This window comes from Sus scrofa, chromosome 1 (assembly GCF_054392235.1).
Source record: "Sus scrofa isolate SSC_HxYL_T2T_F1_AM1 chromosome 1, Sscrofa_HxYL_maternal_Yorkshire_Landrace_v2.0, whole genome shotgun sequence".
Lineage (NCBI taxonomy): Eukaryota > Metazoa > Chordata > Mammalia > Artiodactyla > Suidae > Sus > Sus scrofa.
Window position 1 is genome coordinate 193,892,728 of NC_139383.1, and position 18,129 is coordinate 193,910,856.

Sequence of the window (18,129 nt, forward strand, 5' to 3'; positions counted from 1 at the left end):
TTTAACAACATACATGGTGTACCTAACCAAGTAGTGGGCACTGTATTATTTAAATACCTGGGAACTGGAAGAACAGATAGGATCCAAGAGATGTAAACTTTCCAAAGTTGTCTCCCTGAAGGTGCTGCCAGAGTTTCCATTAGCAAATAGCTTTAAACAGCTTTCTAAAATAAGAAAGGGATACGGGATATAAGAAGCATGGCAGCAGTCACTAGAAATGGCATATGTGGCTAGAGCAATATATGAGATTCATGCTGGTATTGATTTCAGGGCCCCAGCCCTAGAAGCACAGTATTCCTTATTGCCTCCAGCACCTTGATATTTTAAAACTATTCTTGGCTCTTCATTTAATCCCTTCTCTGAATATTCATATACACATCACTTTGGGCTCTGAGCTCGTAAATGAAATAGGATCCATGCCTTGATGAAACTGCATGGGAGACATCCAAGAAAAATCTGCTCTAGGAAATGATTTGGTGATTCAACATGCTGGCACTCTTTCTTCTGAACCAGGCCTGTGCCAGCCTTAGTGTCAGGAGCCTCTGTTGGAAGGGCTGGCTTTCAAATGAAATACAACATGGAATCTTAATCTTCCCTGGTCAGTAAAGGTCCAGCAGCTCTTTCTACCGATTCAGAGAACTTTACGTCAATCATTTGGCCAAAATCCAATTTGGGTAATCTACCAACCCAGAATTCCCCAGTAATTTCACTTGGCTAAGATGGTGCATTTTTTTGTTCTTCTTGACCCCCATAACTTTGCATTACATGCTATTAAGCAGGTTGTACCACCAAGCTGGGTGGAGGCAGCAGGTAGCATGACAACTGTGCTTTGCACTTACCAATTCTCTTCAGAAGCCAAGTTTATAAACCATTTCCCTATTTGGCAAGAATGCAAAAGGAAGACCTTTCATTTCTCACCTTTGAATTGCATTTGTCCTCAAGAATTCCATAGATAGTGAATGGGTTTATAGTAAAGGCAGTTCATAACAACATCTTGATTTTTTGACTTAAAGTTTTTAAAAAATTGACTTTTTGTTGCTGGACCAGGGAAACTAAGGCTGGAGCATATTTAGACATGTTATTGTTTGCTTCTTAAAGAGATCTATCTAGGAAACAAGTCTTGAAAACCAGTAATGTAAATCTCTAAAATACTCTTCCTGGAGTAAATACAAATTTTCTTTTTAATACAATTAAATCCATATTTATGGTCAGCATCCTGAGTCCCTAGCATCATCCTGGCTTTGTTGAGGACAGGGTGAAGAGGTCTAAGGCTTTCCCATAAAGGAACTGTGCTCTCGTCAGGGAGACTAAACACATAAAATGGTGACACAGCAGACAGAATATGCTAAAAACACTATAGTGAGATGTGTAAATGTCACATCAACTTATTAGTTCTGTGATTTTGGGCAAGTCACTTAACCACTCTATGCCTTACTTTCCCATTTATAAAATGGGAATAACAATGGTTAATGAACACATGTTCTTAAGAGAGTATATCAATGATTGTTAGCTCTTAAATAAAAAGATGCATGTAAACAAACTATGAATTTTTGAAGGGAGAGATTTCTTTAAGTTAGAATACATTAGGGTATTTCCATGGAAGCTTAAGGTTGATTTTGAGCTTTGAAGTTCAAAATAAGTGCAAATATTATTGGTTTTGCACTTATTGACTCCCTTCTGAAGCCAAGCTGATTGATATCCCACTGACCTATCTGACAAGAATGTATCAGTAGTGGGTCTTTTATCCCATATTCAAAACTTTTAAAAATTATAAAATAAGTTGTTTATTATAAACATTTAGCATATACACAATGGAATATTACTCAGCCATTAAAAAGAACAAAATACCAGCATTTTTAGCAACATGGATGGACTTAGAAACTATCATGCTAGGTGAAGTCAGCCATACAATGAGACACCAACATCAAATGCTTTCACTGACATGTGGAATCTGAAAAAAGGACAGATGGAACTTCTTTGCAGAACAGATGCTGACTCACAGACATTGAAAAACTTATGGTCTCCAGAGGAGACAGTTTGGGGGGTGGGGGTGTGTGCTTGGGCTGTGGGATAGAAATCCTGTGAAATCAGATTGTTATGATCATTATACAACTACAGATGTGATAAATTCACTTGAGTAATAAAAAAATGAAAAAAAAATTTAGAAAATATACAATGAAGAAAACATAGTTTTGTTATCCTGTTGACATATTCTTTTTTTTTTAATGACCACACCCATGGCATATGGAACTTCCCAAGCCAGAGATTGAATCTGAGCCACAGCTTTGACCTACACTGCAGCTTCAGTGATGCCAGATCCTTTAACCACTGCACTGGACTGAGGATCAAACCCGCATCTCTGCAGCAACCCAAGCTGCTGCAGTCAAATTCTTATGTCCCTACACCATAGCAAGAATTCCAGTTGACATATTCTTGTATTTCATTCTTGTTTTTTTTTCCCTATGCATGCATTTTAACTAAAATATAGTGATGGTACAGGTATTCTACTTTTTCACTTAACTCCATAGGACAGCATTTTTCCATTGCCATCAATTATTCTTTAAAAACACTGCTTTCAATGTTGACGTCACATGAATTCCCTTGGCCATTTATTGTTATAACAATTTCCTTCTCTTATATAAAAATGACAATGAATATTTTTCTACATAGGACTTTGTGAGATTCTTTATTTTCTTAGGATAATGAACTCGAGAAATGAATTTGGGTTAAAGATTAAGGGTGTTTTTAAAAGTCTTAAAGTTTACAGCAAGGTGATTTCAGAAGAGTTAAACTAGGAGTTCTCCTGTGGTGCAATGAGTTAAGGATCCAACACAGTCACTGCAGTGGTTTGGGTTGCTGCTGTGTTCCCTGGCCCAGGGAACATCCGGATGCCAGCAGCATTACAGGAAGGAAGGAAGGCAGACAAGGCAAGGGAAGGGAAGGAAAGGAAGGAAGGCGGAGAGACAGAGAGAGAAAGGAAAGAAGAAAAAAAGAGAGAAAGGAAGGAAAGAAAAAAGTTACTCTTGCTAGCAATGTTTAAGAGTTTACAATCACTTTACATTAGTATTATAATTTTTTAATCTTTATCAGTTTAATAGATGAAGCATAGCATTTTCCTTTAATTTGTAATTATTCGCTTAGTAGTGAGGTTGAACATTTTGTTTCTTTGCTTTGGATTTCTCCATTTGTGATACTCTGTAGCCCTTTATTCAATTTTGTGGGGGAGGGGGATTTTGTTTGTTTATTTCTATCTGCTCCAATGAACTCTTTACACAGTAGTGACAGTAACGGTCACATTTGTGCCAAATTATTCCTATTTGGTTTTGATGCACATAAGTTTTTTATTCTTATAAAGTTGGTTTAAAATTTTTTTCCACTTATAATTTCTTTGTTTTTAATTTAGAAGGTCTGCAACTTTATTTATCTTAAAAATGTGTATTAGAAACTAAATTTTTACTAAGGAGGGTTAGGAGATGTTCCTTTATCATTATGATTCCTTTTCTCTTGCCCTTTCCCCACCTACTTCAAAAGAACCCATGTTAAAGGCAATTCACGGCCAATTTTTTGAAATATATTTTTTATCAATTTCAAAGTTTGTACTCTTGGTTCACACCAGTTTCTCGTAGAGTCTGCTGTATATCCAGTAACTATGTTAGGTGGGGAATGTTTTCCCATAAGATGGTAAAAATCGTGGGATATTGCTTGACAAAGATTTAAATTTTGGAAAAGCAGATAAAAAAATCACATTTTGCTCTTGACTGAGTTTGCCTGTGACTCAGCAGAATCCAATCCTCTTTGTTGGATTTGCTGTAAATTAAACGGTGGTTGTGGAGAAATCTAAAATGCACATTGTTTCATCTTCGCTTTCCCAGGAAGACTGACTTCCCACTACATTGCTTTTAGCGGGTCTGCTATAAGTGGGGAAGAACTGGGGTGAGCTTACACAATCATGTTTCACAGGGGATTTGATGTAAAAGATTAAATATTAACAATGTTTCCCAAATTATTTTAAATGTCAGTTTAAAAGGCTTTTAAGGTGGGTTTTTTAAAATTTTTTATTTTGAATGGAATTATTAACTGGAACCTCCAGGGGCAGTTAGTTTGAGAAAAGCAATACCGTGCATCTTAAATTGGGTAGAAATTTTTATGACTCAAATTCTTCATTTATTATACCCAGATGGCGGGTGCAGGCTGCTGTCTCTGATGCCCTAGTGGAAATAAACCATCAAGGGATCCTTTTCTAAGATGGAAGCCTGAGAAGTTTAAATATGGTGCCAGCATTCCCTTTTCTTTAACTCCTTGCCTAGTGCTTCACATTGGAGTATCTTTAACTTAAATAGAATTAATTGAATTCCCTGAGGTTTAAAGTTCTTCCTGAAAATTTCAGTGGCCTATATATGCATTGGCTAGGAAATTAATAAAGGTGTTGCTTTATCAAATAACTACCCACCTGAAAAGATGAAGTAATCATTTGTTCAGTCAACAAATTATTTGTTCATTACTCATTAAGTACAAGCAAGCTACTCAGAGTTAGGAAAAGAAGTCATTGTAAAAAAGTTAACTATGAAAACTGAATAAAATGTTTAAAAATTGTAAGGCGTATCTTGATGGAAAATTCATTTTGAGAAAACTTTTATTTAAAAATTAAATATACTTGTTTAATGTAGCATTACTATTAGCTTCATGTGTGTAGCCCTTCATAATTATAAAATATGTCTACATATAATTTCTCAATTTATACAACTTTTTTGTGATAGGTAGGAAAGACATTACCATCTTCATTTTACATGTTGATGGACTGATAGCTAAAGTTACATGGCTAGTAAGAGATGGAGTCAAGAATCAAAAGTAGGTCCTTTGAGTCTTATGCTGACCTTATACCTTCTCTACTACAGTGCTGAAACAGAGGAAAAATAATAAATAGCTACATTTGTATGTGTGACACTTTAAAGGTTAGGGCAGTGTTTTAGTGGTAATTGCTGTCAAAGGTGTTCTTTTTAAAAATCAATGTAGTAATTTAGGGTATTGCTAAACTTTCATTTCTTAGCAAATGAAAAGCGTAGCAATCAGTGGTTCAAATATATAAGACCACAGAGAAATTTCATAATATTTCAAGTTTAAACACAGAACACATATTATTGCAATTTTTTAGGTGGGAGAAACCCCAGGTTATGTCTTACCTGAGCACTACATCTGGATTTCCTTTGTTTTTGCTTTTTTCTATTTCATTTGACACTAAAGTTTATCAAGGGATACACAGCTGAACTGGCAAATTGTAGCCACAATCACTAATTGTGCTGTTCCTTAGGAAGGAGGATTTCCTCTCTGAGGGTAGTGTGGGTAGGCTAGGATAGGCTGGGCTGTATGCTGCTGAAACCACTGCTGTATGCTGGAAGAATGAGCAATTAATGAATTTTAGGGATGCATTTTAAATGCTTTTCTTTTTTTTTAAGTTTTATTGAAGTACAGTTGATTTAGCACAGATATACTTAAATGTTTTTATACTCTAGAGCTTTTTTTCCCCTCACGTAAGTGGATCATGCCTTAGAATTAACATGATTTATCAAAGGTATGAAGTTACTCAACATTAAGCTAATAAAATATTAAAAACTTAAAACCATTACTGAAGTTTAACAACATTGATTTCATACTGCCACTCAGTTGGCAGAAGAATCTATCAACTACATATATCAATAACTGGCTAATGTAGAAACGGTGAATCTTGCAGTAAATAAACCGTTGTTCAGAAAGTGTATGAGTAACCAGCCATCTAGTGAATACTAGTAAATATGATGTCATAGTATTAAGAGTAGTGATTATGTGGTAAAAACAAAGAAATAAAAAATGGGGCATTTTCCCAATTAGCACTTTAAATGTAACCCGAATCAGATCAAATACCTTGACTACAACTACTACACAACTTTTAGACTAGTACACATTTCAACTGTGCAGACTGAAACTCACATGGGAAGGGATGTGGGGCAACAGTGCCCAGAGTTAGGTGGGGTTAATTCACTCAAGATATTTTTATTAAGAACCAACAAGGCTGAGGCATTCCTGCCAGCCACGCAGACTCAGCAGTAAACAAGGGACAGTCCCTGATGGAGTTTAGGCTGACGACACAACTAGGAGATAGTAAACATAAGTCATCCCCCCAGTTTTTCAGTGACACTCATGATAAGTCTCACAAAGAAGTCTGGGTGCTATAAGCTTGTATTAAGAAGCTTAGAAAAGGTTTCTTCTTCTAGGAGTTGAGAAGTGAGAAGACACTCCATTAGCAACGGAAGGAAATGGTATTGGAGGGCATGAAGGCCGAAAGAAGGCCATCAATAAGTGTGTCTGCTTGCAGGAGAGTGAAGAGAGAGGAGGAATCTATTGAAATGGAGAACATTAGGAGACCATCTCCAAGGAAAGGCAAACATACTTGAATTCAACCTGTTGTACCTAAGAAGAGATGGTACTGAAGCCACTACTTTAAAAGTTAGGTGAATGACTGTCCTAATGTCTGTGCTCAAGACATATCCTGTGGGCAGATAGGAGAGAAGCACCCTTTCCCAAACTGATGCTCTGAGGACATCCAACAGTGACACAAATAAATGGGGCAAAGTGCTACTCTTTGATATTTAATCCTATCCAAATATGGGAATGGGGAAAGGGGTTGTAAATAGGGGGAGAAAGACTCCAGATATCAGAAATTCTCTAGGAGCTGGTTTGAAAACAACAATATCAATAGTAATAGCAACCAATACAGATACAATTCATTGTGCTTTTCATGTGTGTTCACTAAGCACTCACCATGTTTGATCTCATTTAATCTGTGCAGTCACTTTGTGAGTTTAAGTATATTTTAAATCTACATTTGCAGTTAGAAAATAGAGCTCAGAGATATAGTTAAGTTCCTAAACATAAAGCAACTAAGAAGTGGCAGAGGCAAGATACAGGCTTAGATTTGATAAACTCTAAAATCCTTGTGCTTTACCACTAACTACTCCAAATCATTTCTGGCCCTCAGAAACATTAGGAGGCCCAAGATTTGTATCTGTTCCAGGAAAAATCTGGAGATAGCTCTGAGCGCCCTTTCTATATCAACCTTCCATATCCATCTGGGGTCCCACTGAGTGAAAGTAGCTGCTTAGGGATAAAGGATATAGGAGAAGGCTAGGCATATGAATAGGAAGTAATTGAAGCATGGTTACTCCCATTCCCACCTCCAGTATTGCCTTAACATCTGTATTAAAACTCTATGCATTGAGCACTGTTTTATTTCATTTTCTGAATCTCTAGGGTAAGAAAGATTCTTTGTCTAGAACAGCCCTCTTCCACCATATGAGAGTAGCACTGGGATTTTAACTTAGATCTGATAGAATGCTAAGGTACATGGATTTCCCCACATACTCCCCAGCCTTTTGCGAGGCTGGGGGAGGTCAGAATGAGTAAGGATGAAGACTGAAGAAGGACCTTTTAGCTTGAACAGCCATGAGACAATGGCTTCCATGGAGGGTTGTGACTAGAAGCTAAGTTAAGTCTAGAACATAAACTGGACTCCTCCGGCCATAAGTTGTAAATAACTTCCATTCTTTCCTCTTGTATGGAAATCCAGCTGATGGTATATGTCATGGGAATGTCAATAATGACTGTTTTAATTGCCTCAGCAATTTTATTGTTAAAAGCTCTGCACCAAAGTATAAAATGGCAATTACAGGAGAGATGATGGGTTTTACCAAGTATAACTCAATTTAACATGGTGTCTTAACAAATATTGAGTTTCAAACCAATTCCACTCATTGGGATTCAAGTTGTCATGTCTTTGCAACACTCAGCTTCCTGCCACTACAGAAAAAGGACTTTAGAAGACTTACAAGGCTTCATAGACTTCAAATAAGTCTTAAGAAACAACATGTTCACGTGTTAAGTGTAAATGAGTCAGAAACATAAGGATTAAATTTCCCTTAAAATACACAGGGGTTTGAAAATGAAGGGAAAAATGCTGAGGGCAAAACGTGTTTTGGATTTTGGCAAACCCAAAACATTTGAAAAAAAAAATGGTTTGATGTTTGATGAACCCTAAATACAGCAGACTTTGCTCATCTCTCATTGTAATGAAGACCAATGGACCGTTTTTTCTGTGTGAAAATACATAATACCACTGGAGCTGCCCCTGGACCCCTCACTATGGTAGAACTTGACTGATATTCATTTCACTAATTCACAAACTTCCTTACTCAGACGATGGTTGGTGGTCTCCCCCCATGAGTTCTGAGCAAAGACATAATAAGAGAATACTGGAGAAGACGTCTGGGATTACTAAGACTTCATTAGTCTTATAAAATGCACTTCAGGGCATAACCACTGTACAATAAAACGTTAACATAAATCATGAAAATGGAACCATGCCTTGTCAAGATAAACAAGAGGAGTGTGTTTTATGTGGCATCGTCGTTATTTCTTTAAATTGGTTCATTCACTTGCTAATTTGCAAAACTGAAAAGGCAGATATTCTGTGGTATGAGTTAAGGCAGTGAGATTCCTCCATTCATAGATTTCCCATCAATACCCTTGGATTTCCATTGAAGTTTCTGAAGTCATAGAGCTGGGAACAGTCTGGTGGATACTTTAGGGGCTGTGGCAATAGCAAGAGGTGAAAATAATGACAATACTATTTTTCCACCTGAAGTGTTTCTGGGGGCCTATGTTAGATCAGAACTGGAAATGTCATTTTTGCCTCTTCAGTATTAGGTCCCTGGTGGGCAAACAACAGCTTTCCCATTAAAATGATTCTCTCTCTTGTTATTTGTGTGCCTTGGATTAGAACTGAAATTATTTTATCCTTACACTGCTCTCCTCATCAGATTTGTGAGACTTTTATTATTATTATTATTATTATTATTATTATTATTATTATCATCTTTTTGTCTCTTTAGGGCTGCACCCGGCATATGGAGTTTCCCAGGCTAGGGGTCAAATTGGAGCTGTAGTCGCTGGCCTATGCCACGGCCACAGCCATGCGGGATCCGAGCCACACCTGCGACCTACAGCACAGCTCATGGCTATGCTGGATCCTTAACCCACTGAGAAAGGCCAGGGATTGAACCCGTGTCCTCATGGATCCTAGCTGCGTTCGTTAATTGCTGAGCCCCAAAGGGCACTCCAGATTTGTGTGACTTTTAAAAGACTCTTTCATAATGTACGTCAAGAAATGTTTCAAAGACAAGTTGTTATAAAAAGATCAAGGAAAGGAACTGTGGGTTGAGCGAGTGCTATGTACCAGTCCTAGTGCTAAGCTCATTGCATACACTACATTGTAGAGAGTTCCATGAGGGAAATGAGATGATCTCCGTCCTGCAGATGAAGTAAAATGGTTCAGTGAATTAGGTGTTGGTAGTAGAGCTGATATTTCAACCATTCATTTAATAAACACTTCTTAAACAACTGATTTGTGCCAGGCATTATTCTAGGTGTTGGGGATAGAATGATGAATGATATAACCCCTGCCCTCAACAGAGTTTATATTCTAGATGGAAGAAGACCTTTCTTTCCTGAGAGCCTTGTTCTTGACCACTGTACATATTCTAAATGGTTTTTAAGTATAGAGGGACAGGAATTAAGACTTTATATTGAATTCTTCAGAATTTGGCTCATGTGTGTTTGATTACAGGAACAAGGCTGTTTGTGGGATATTGTTCTTCAGATAGAAAACAAACAAACAAGCAAACAAACGCTGCCAAAGAAGAAATGAAGATCTCTTAGGAAGAAGTTACCCTTCTCCATTTTGCAAATGAAATTACTCTAAATTTAGAACTGTTTCTAAATACACTGGTATAGACTTGGACCTTGAGGGTTTAAGAGCCGATTTTAGGAACTGTAGGCCTGGAGTTCCCGTCATGGCTCAGTGGAAACGATTCCGACTAGGAACCATTTCCTAGGTTGTGGGTTTGATCCCTGGCCTAGCTCAGTGGGTTAAGGATCTGGCATTGCCCTGAGCTGTGATGTAGGTCGCTGATGTGGCTGGGATCCCACATTGCTGTGGCTATGGTGAAGGCCGGCACAGCTGTAGCTCCGATTAGACCCCAAGCCTGGGAACCTCCACATGCCACAGGTGCAGCCCTAAAAAGACAAAGACAAAAACAAACAAACAAACAAAAAAACAAAACTGCAGGTCTGGAGGATGTTTTCTCCTTCCCTATACATCCACTTGAAAAATAACTTTGCTTTATATCTGTTAGCAAGTACTTTTTGACAACCTTCTGACTTTCCTGAGTGATTGGAAACTACTGATTTGAGGGAAAATTGTCAGCGAAAATTTTTTTAACCCAGAAAGCTTTGGAAAGAACACTTGAGCTGCTGGTATTTAATTTTTCCAGGGTATAAGAATTGGAGGATGGAAAAGGGATCTCGACCAACCCTCTCACTTTATAGAAACTGGGAAACTGAGGTTAGAGATTCAAAATATACACAGCCCTCATGAGGGCAGACCTGGTCTAAATCTCTAATGCTAAATTGCTGTTATGAAAGAAGCAATACCAATTTTTCTTTTTCTTTTGTCTTTTTAGGGCCATATTTGTGGCATATAGAGGTTCCCAAGCTAGTGGTCTAATAGGAGCTGTTGCTGCCAGCCTACGCAAGAGCCACAGCAATGCCAGATCCAAGCCACATCTGTGAGCTACACCATAGCTCATGGCAATACCAGATCCTTAAACCCACTGAGCGAGGCCAGGGATTGAACCTGCAAACTCATGGTTCCTAGTCGGATTCAATTCCACTGCGCCATGATGCGAACTCTTTCTTTTTCTTTTCTTTTTTTCTTTTTTTTTGTTGTCAATTTTTCTTAGACTAAATTTTATTGAATATTCACCTGTTCTCCTTAAGATTGAGATAATATTATCTAGAAACTTCTTTCCATGTTTATAGGGAGTAGAGTCCTTTTCCCAAGTTTTCTGCAAATTTCTAAGGGTTCACATTTCCATGTCCACATCTGGCTCCACATTCTCATGTTAGTTCTGTTTGTGGATGGTCACATCAGCCCTCAAATTTTATTCCTGTTCCATGATGTGTTGACCTATACTTGGAACTCTGAGCTTTTACTTAATTCCACCTGTTACATACAGAGAAAGAGACTCGAACAAACAAACCATTTACATAAAGTCTTTATGTATTTATCAAACTTCACTGGGGTTTTGGTAAGATGGAGAGAATTTAACATTGTAACATCTTAATACTGAATATTTGACATCCTTAATCTTAAAATTATTCTTGTCCCTTTCAACAAGTAAGACTGTCTCTAGCCAGTCTTTCTCTTTCTGCTCCTGCTTCCTTTTCTGTCTCCATTTTGGGAACAAAAGACAAGTTCTTCTATGTTCTCTGTTAATTTTTAATTAAGATACAATGCACATACCATCAAATTCACCATTTTAAAGTGAACAAGTCAATGTTTTTCTTAGCATTCACAAATTTGTGCAATGATCACCAATACGTAATTGTAGAATATTTTCATAACCCCTAAAGGAAACTCTATATGCACCAGAAATTTTCACTTCTCTAACCCTCCCAGGCCCTGGCAAACAATCTACTTTATGGGTTATCTATTGTGGACATTTCATATAAATAGAATCATGTAATATATGGTTTTTTAGATCTTGTTTCTTTCCCTAAGTGTAGTGTTTTAAAGGGTCATCCATGTTACGGCATGTATTAATACCTCTTTCCTTTCTGTGATCAAATAATATTTCATTGTATGGCTATATCTCATTTGTCAATCCATTCACTAGGTGAATTTTTTATTATTATAGCCATCCCAGTACATGTGCAGTGGTATCTCTCTGTGGTTTTGACTTCTATTACCCTACTGGCTAATTATGCAGTGTATCTTTTCATGTGCTTATTGGTATCTGCATATTTTTGAAGAAATGTCTATTCAAATCTTTCACCCATTTAAAAAACTGAGCTAGTTATTTATCTTTTTTAATTGTCAAGTTTTAGTGTTCATTTATGTTCTGAATGTTAGCCCCTTATAAGAAATATGATTTGCAAACATTTTTCCATTTTATAGGTTGTCATTTCACTTTCTTGATATGTCTTTTGAAGCCTCCAAGTTTTTAATTTTACTGAAATCGAATTTATCTATTTTTAATTTAGTTGCTTTGCTTTTGGAGTCATCTCTAAGAAACCATTTCCTAGTTCAAGCTTACAAAGAGTTACACCTATCTTATATGCTAAAAATTTTATAGTTTTAGCTCTTTTATTTAAGTCTTTGGCCTATTTTGAGTTAATGTTTGTATTTAGTGTGAGGTAGGGGTTTCACTTTATTCTCCTGTGTGTGGATAGTCAGTTGTCCTGGTATCATACCATGTGTTGGAAAAAAAAAAAACAAAACTCAAAAAACAAAAAACCACAATTCTTTTCTGATTGGATTGGCTTGGTACCCTTGTTGAAAAGTCAACTGACTATTAAATGTATGGGGTTACTGCTATGTTCTTAAGCAGAGCAATTCTACAATCTTTAGCCTTCAACTCCCAATTTAGCTTTGAATATTCCTTCACAATATCCAAGGATTTAGCTGAAATGTAAAAATCAACTAATAAGCATTTTTGTCCAAAGGGCAGAGTGAACATGGCCTCTCTGTCCTCTAGTAAACAGGACCCAACATTCCCAAACCGATCATATCAGGCCTCCTTTGGGGGACATGGTCCTGGGGAATCAGACCAGTTCCCTATCCCATGGTTCTCTGCTCTGCTCTCACAGCACTTTGTTCATCCTGTCTCCTTGCCTTTGCTCATCTTTCCCTTTGCTTCATCCTGGGCTGCATGTCCAAATTTTAAAAAGTCCTGATTAAGGTCTCCAATGACAATTAAACTCCAATATAGTGGAAATGAAGAATAAAGAAGGAGGGTGGCTTGTCCTTCTGATTGCACAGGCATCAACAATACTGAATGGTAGCCAAGAGGAAGGTAACAGAGCAGCACCAGTTGTATGATTTGGAGAAATAACCTACCTTCTTTGAGCCTTTACTTTCTGTAGTATATATCTCATAGTAGTATTTCCATGTGGGAATTCCTTCCCAGAATTTCTCAGGAAATGTATATTTTCCTGAATCTTGCACTTCATGAAAAATGGGTTGAGAAATCAGGAAAATAGGACAAACTATTATAATTCTCCTGTGAGAATTAAAACTTAACAATCAACATGGAAATATTATAAGCTTTAAGACAGTCACCAATGTCATGTGAAAGCAAGAGCAAAAAGAGCTGACACTCAGCATGAAAGTTAAGGGAGACATTTCCAGAACTGGATCAGGACCCTGTCAGAGAAAAGCAGCCACAATCTAATCTTGCTCAGTCCTATGCAACATGTATGCTATCAAGAACTTGAAAAGATTCAGTTTTGGCAGGCTGTAAGATTCTAGAAAATTGTCCATTTCTTCCAGATTGTCAAACTTGTTGCTGTATAGTTGTTCATAGTATTCTCTTATGGTTTTTTGTATTTATGCTGTGATTTCTCCTTTTTCATTTATAATTTTGGTTATTTGGGTTCTTTCTCTCCTCTTTTTAGTGAGTCTGGCCAGGGGTTTGTCAATTTTGTTCACCTTTTCAAAGAACCAGCTCTTGGTTTTATTAATTTTCTCTATTGTTTTTTGAGTCTCTATTTTATTGATTTCTTCTTTGATCTTTATAATTTCCTTCCTTCTGCTGACTTTAGGACTTCTTTGTTCTTCTTTTTCTAATTCGTTTAGGTGGAGGGTTAAGTTGTCAATTTGGGATCTTTCTTCTTTTTTGAGAAAGGCCTATATTGCTATACATTTCCCTCTGAGCACTGCTTTCGCAGCATCCCATAGATTTTGAGAGGTTGTGTCTTCATTATCATTTGTTTCAAGGTAGTTTTTAATTTCCTTCTTGATTTCCTCATTGACCCACTGGTTTTTTAGTAGCGTGTTGTTTAGTCTCCATGTAGTAGGTTTTTTCTCTTTCCTTTTCCCATGGTTGATTTCTAATTTCACGGCATTGTGGTCAGAGAAGATACTTGAGATAATTTCTATGCTCCTAAATTTATTGAGGTTAGCTTTGCACAGCAAAGGAAACCAAAAAGAAAACAAAAAGACAACTTACGGAATGGGAGAAAATAGTTTCAAATGATGCAACCGACAAGGGCTTAATCTCTAGAATATATAAGCAACTTATAAAACCCAACAGCAAAAAAGCCAATCAATCAATGGAAAAATGGGCAAAAGACCTGAATAGATATTTCTGCAAAGAAGATATACAGATGGCCAGCAAACACATGAAAAAATGCTCAACATCACTGATCATAAGAGAAATGCAAATCAAAACTGCCATGAGATACCACCTCACAGCAGTCAGAATGGCCATCATTAATAAGTCCACAAATAACAAGTGCTGGAGGGGCTGTGGAGAAAAGGGAACCCTCCTGCACTGTTGGTGGGAATGTAAACTAGTACAGCCACTATGGAGAATAGTTTGGAGATACCTTCGAAATCTATACATAGAACTTCCATATGACCCCGCAATCCCACTCTTGGGCATCTATCCAGACAAAACTCTACTTAAAAGAGACACATGCACCCGCATGTTCATTGCAGCCCTATTCACAATAGCCAGGACATGGAAACAACCCAAATGTCTATCAACAGATGATTGGATTAGGAAGATGTGGTGTATATACACAATGGAATACTACTCAGCCATAAAAAAGAATGACATGATGCCATTTGCAGCAACATGGATGGAACTAGAGAATCTCATCCTGAGTGAAATGAGCCAGAAAGACAAAGACAAATACCATATGAAAATCACTTATAACTGGAGTCTAATATCCATCACAAATGAACATCTCCTCAGAAAAGAAAATCATGGACTTGGAGAACAGACTTGTGGCTGCCTGATGGGAGGGGGAGGGAGTGGGAGGGATCGGGAGCTTGGGTTTATCAGACACAACTTAGAATAGGTTTACAAGGAGATCCTGCTGAATAGCATTGAGAACTTTGTCTAGATACTCATGTTGCAACAGAACAAAGGGTGGGGAAAAAAAATGTGTAATGTATACATGTAAGGATAACTTGATCCCCTTGCTGTACAGTGGGAAAATAAAAAAAAAATTAAATTAAAAAAAAAAAAGAGGGAGTTCCCGTCGTGGCGCAGTGGTTAACGAATCCGACTAGGAACCATGAGGTTGCGGGTTCGGTCCCTGCCCTTGCTCAGTGGGTTAACGATCCGGCGTTGCCGTGAGCTGTGGTGTAGGTTGCAGACGCGGCTCGGATCCCGCGTTGCTGTGGCTCTGGGCTCTGGCGTAGGCCGGTGGCTACAGCTCCGATTGGACCCCTAGCCTGGGAACCTCCATATGCCGCGGGAGCGGCCCAAGAAATAGCAACAACAACAACAACAACAAAAAGACAAAAAGACAAAAGACAAAAAAAAAAAAAAAAGAACTTGAAAAGAGGCTAGTCTGAATTGAGATGCACTATAACTGTAAAATACATATCAGATCTTAAAGACTTCGTATGGAAAAAATGAAGGTGGAATATCTCATTGATAATTTTTACATTGCATATTAAAATGATAATATTTTAGATGTATTGAATTAAATAAAATATATTATTTAATTAATTTTGCCTATGGGTATAGAGAGAACATATCTCAATACAATAAAAGCAATTTATGACAAACCCACAGCCAACATAATACTCAATGGTAAAAAGTTGAAAGCCTTCCTGCTAAATTCAGGAACAAGGCAAGGATGCCCACTCTCACCACTTCTGTTCAACATAGTATTGGAAGTACTAGTCACAGCAATCAGACAAGAAAGAGAAATAAAAGGTATCCAAATTGTAAGAGAAGACATAAAACTATCTTATTTGACATGATACTCTTTATAGATCTCCCTAATGACTCTACACAAAAACTATTAGAACTAGTAAAGTAAATCAGCAAGGCAGCAGGATATAAGATGAATACACAGAAATCTGTTGCATTTCTTTACATTAACAATGAAATAGCATAAAGAAAAGGTCAAGTTTTGTTTAAATTCATATAATAAAAAATAAAATACCTAAGAATAAATTTAACCAAGGAGGTAAAAGACCTATATGCTGAAAATTATAAAATACTGATAAAGCAAACTCAGGATGATTCAAAGAAATGGAAAGATATCCCATACTCTTGGATTGGGAGAATTAATGTTGTTAATACGGCCACACTACCCAAAGAAATCCACATATTTAATACAATCAAAATATCCATGACATTTTTCACAGAACTTGAATAATCCTAAAATTTATATGGAACCATAGAAGACCTAGAATTGCCAAAGCAATCCTGAGGAAAAAGAACAAAGCTGGAGGCATAACCTTGCCACACTTCAGATACTACTACCAAACTACAGTAATCAAGACAGCATAGTACTGGCACAAACACATATAGATCAAGGAACAGAATAGAGGGCCCAGAAATAAACCTACTTACCTATAGGTAATTAATATTCAATAAAGGAGGCAAGAATATATCATGGAGAAAAGACAGTCTCTTCAGCAACTGATTCTGGGAAAGCTGGACAACTACCTGTTAATCAATGAAATCAGAACACTGTCATACCACATACAAAAAATAAGCTCAAAATGGTTTGAAGACCTAAATATAAGACATGACACCATAAAGCTCCTCAAAGAGAATATAGGCAAAATGTTCATGGACATAATTGTAGTAATATTTTCTTAGATCAGTCTCCCAAGGCAAAAGAAATAAAATAAAAAATAAACCAATGGGATCAAACTTAAAAATTTTTCCATAGCAAATGAAGCCATCAACAAAATGAAAAGACAACCTATGGAATGAGAGAAAATATTTGTAAATGATACAACTGAAAGGAGTTAATATCCAAAATATACAAACAGCTCATACAACTCAATATCAAAAAACAAACAACCTAATCAAAAAATGGGCAGAAGATCTAAACAGACATTTCTACAAAGAAGACATAATGATGGCCAACAGGCATGTGAGTAAATGCTCAATATCACTAATTATTAGAGAAATGCAAATCAAAATCACAATAAGGTATCACCTCATACTGGTCAGAATGGTCATCAAAAAGTCTACAATAATAAATGCTGGAGAGGGTGTGGAAGAAAGGGAACCCTCCTACACTGTTGGTGGGAATGTAGATTGGTGCAATCATTATGGAAAACAGTGTGAAGTTTCCTTAAAAAACTAAAAATAGGGCTATCATATGATTCAGTAATCCTACTCCTGGGCATATATCCATAAAAAAAGGAAACTGTAATTCAAAAAGATACTTGCACTCCAATGTTCATAGCAGCACTACTTACAGCAACCAAGACATGCAAACATATATATAAAATGGAATATTAGTCATAAAAAATAATGAAATATTGTCATTCGCATCAATCTAGATAGACCTAAAGAATATCCTAAGTGAAGTAAGTCAGCTGAGAAAGGCAAATATTATATATCACTTATTCATGGAATCTGAAAAATAATACAAATGAATCTATGTACAAAACAGAAAGACTCAGAGACATAGAAAATAAATTTATGATTACCAAAGGGGAAATGGAATGAGGGTGAGGGATAAATTAGGAGTATGGGATTAACAGGTACGAACTACTATAATAGGGAGGGAGTGGGAGGGAACAGGAGCTTGGGTCAACGGATGCAAACTATTGCTCTTGGAGTGGATTTACAATGAGATCCTGCTGTGTAGCACCGAGAACTATGTCTAGATACTTACATTGCAACATGACAATAGGAGGAAAAATTATGTATACATGTATGTGTAATTTGCTCCCCATGCTGTACAGTGGAAAAAAAAAAACTACTATAATAAAGTAGAAAAGCAATAAGGATTTACTGTATAGCACAGGGAACTATATTCAATATCTTATAATAACCTATGATAGAAATAATCTGAAATATGGAGTTCCTGTTGTGGCGCAGTGGTTAACGAATCCAACTAGGAACCATGAGGTTGCGGGTTCGATCCCTGGCCTTGCTCAGTGGGTTAAGGATCCGACGTTGCCGTGAGCTGTGGTGTAGGTTGCAGACACAGCTCGGATACCATGTTGCTGTGACTGTGGTGTAGGCCGGTGGCTACAGCTCCAATTAG

At 37.0% G+C, this 18,129-nt stretch overlaps 1 protein-coding gene across 3 annotated transcripts in view; it reads right to left on the reverse strand.

Annotated features, from left to right (window-relative positions):
• Positions 1-18,129, reverse strand: part of LOC110262205 (uncharacterized) — a 343,233-nt gene that overhangs the window by 58,948 nt on the left and 266,156 nt on the right. For 2 of the 3 annotated variants that reach the window (XR_014819157.1, XR_014819159.1), the window contains one exon: positions 58-164. The exons of the other annotated variant lie outside the window; for it this stretch is intronic. The gene's annotated coding sequence lies outside the window, so the exon portion shown is untranslated. The remainder of the gene's footprint in view (positions 1-57; positions 165-18,129) is intronic. 3 annotated transcript variants of the gene reach the window in all.